The sequence below is a fragment of the Austrofundulus limnaeus genome, unplaced genomic scaffold, assembly GCF_001266775.1.
Source record: "Austrofundulus limnaeus strain Quisiro unplaced genomic scaffold, Austrofundulus_limnaeus-1.0 Scaffold1256, whole genome shotgun sequence".
Taxonomy (NCBI): Eukaryota; Metazoa; Chordata; class Actinopteri; order Cyprinodontiformes; family Rivulidae; genus Austrofundulus; species Austrofundulus limnaeus.
In genome coordinates, this window is record NW_013953658.1 from 57,177 (window position 1) to 59,419 (window position 2,243).

At 44.2% G+C, this 2,243-nt stretch overlaps 1 protein-coding gene across 1 annotated transcript in view; it reads right to left on the reverse strand.

Annotated features, from left to right (window-relative positions):
* socs5b (suppressor of cytokine signaling 5b) overlaps positions 1-1,479 on the reverse strand; it is a 6,904-nt gene extending 5,425 nt beyond the window's left edge. The window contains exon 1 of the mRNA XM_014031463.1: positions 1,062-1,479. The gene's annotated coding sequence lies outside the window, so the exon portion shown is untranslated. The remainder of the gene's footprint in view (positions 1-1,061) is intronic.
* Between the last annotated feature and the right edge of the window lie 764 nt (positions 1,480-2,243).

Here is a 2,243-nt window from a genome sequence, read left to right on the forward strand (position 1 = left end):
CACACACACACACACACGCCTGGGATCAGACTGATTCAGGCGCCTCATGATAGAAAATTGGAGGCAGAAAGTCCAACAGAGAGCACACTTGCTGTAAAACAAGACTCATTAAAATCTAATTAAATACAAACTGACAGGTGTGCTAATTAAGATTAAAATAAACTAATCATTGGAGGAATGCATCTTACCTGCCACCTGAGCTTTACAATAAGATCATGAAGGAGTTGGAGCTGTTTTCATTAAACTTTAAAACATCATTATGATAATTGTGACACATTACTGTAGATAAAACATCACGTTTCAGAGGAGCTGATATAAACTAAAGAAAATCATAAGATTATTTTAAATAAAGACAAAGCAGCCTTCATCAAAAGAGCATTAACTGTGACTGCAATGACTGTAAGCAAACAAATAATTAGAAATTACAGAGATTATCCCTCATCAGATTATATAATAACGTAAAATAAAAAGTATGATGGTCTGAAAACTGATGTTTTAACCTGATTTCTGCAGACAAACATGAGGACACCACGGCTACAGTAAATGAACACATTACTGTCACTAAAGGACATTTTTGTGGCGCAGCTTCTTATCAAAGCGGCCCAACAGAACCGGCTGGAAGGCCTTCAGGTTCGTGGAGGCCCAGTTTTCCCCTGGTCCCTGCCAAGCTAGCGGACCTGCTAACCCGTTCCCCAGTTCCGGTGTGCGGCTAAAAGCGGACCAGAGATGAGCTCATCCAGGCTAACATCCATCAGAACCAGCCTGCTGGCTCCGCGGGTCACCGACAGGTTCGAAACCCGGCTCAGAAACTGGTATTTGTTAGTAAAAACACAAAGTAGCCGCTCAGGCTAACGGTTAGCATCGTCAGAACAGGATTTTCCAGCATTTTGTTAGCTTCGGCTAATGTAGCAGCTAGCGGTGTTAGCACGTTAGCTCGTGACAAAAATCGACACAAAAATAATTAAAAACAGCTGAGTGGTTCCGTGCGGCTTCGTGGTGTCAGGTCGACAAACGTGACAGGATAAAAAGTCATATTTAATATTTTACAGATCATTTCTTACCCGTGTTCCTGCTGAAAAGCCTTGCTCAACGGCTCTTTGTCTGCAAAAAATGGCTACAGGGAAAAGTCGGGCACAGATGCCCCCGGAGGAGCGCGGTGTCGGTGGAGAGCGCTGAGCGGTCACAGGAGCTGGACGGAACCATCCCGGACAATTTAAAATATATTTCTATAAAAATACTCATCAGAGAGCTTTAAAAACTACAGAGCTCTGCAGGACCCGCGGCGGCCCGCTCTCCGTCATGGTGGGGGGCTCCAGTCTGCCGGGGTGGCCGCAGCTTCAACAGCCAATATGACGGCTCTCCCAGCGGGCAGGACCCGAGGAGAGGACGGGGTCCCGGTCCCAACTGACAGCGGCTCGGTCCAATGGAGCACAGCCGAACCACGACCACTTCCGAACCAGCACGAGCATGGGGAGAGCCCAGGAGTCGAGTCCATGTGACAGATGTCACTCTCCACCAATCAGCGGAGAGGATAGTGAGGGGGCGGGGCTAGAACCTCCACGTACAGAGGGACTCCACATGACAGGCATGTCTCTCCTCCAATGAGCGGAGAGGATACTGCAGGGGGCGGGGCTTGAYGTTAGTTAAACCCGTGGAGAGAAGAGATGTAGGAAGTTTGATGTTTATCAAACATGTTACTTTTTTATTGAATCAAAACAAAATTCTCTCCTTAAACTGATGCTGGAGAAATTAATACGAGTTTAAACTCAGTTTAAAATGTTTCTGATAAATCATTTACTCTTGTCAAGTTAGTAGGTTGTAAATATAAATATATATTGTGTGTTTATTTACAACTTTAATGTGTTTGTGCTGTTTTTATTGTGTTTGTGAGGCAGGTTTGACTCTGTCCTTCCTACAGGTCCTCTGAGGACAGGGATCTGGAGCTGAAGACCTGGAGGACATCTTCTGGTTGTTCTTCATCATCATCATCATCATCATCATCATCATCATCATCATCATGTCCTGATGCATCTCAGTAATCCAGGTAAAAAATCAAACAGAAAAAATATTATAGGTCCTCTGTCCAGAAGACCTATAATATTTCTTCTTTTTGATTTTTCATCATCAGTTTCACTTTGTGCTTACCAGGGCTGTCACTAGGTTTTAGGACAAGGGGGGCTTAGCCCCCAGGAGACGCACAGAATTTTTGTATATTATATATTTGTATTGTGTGTGTTATATAT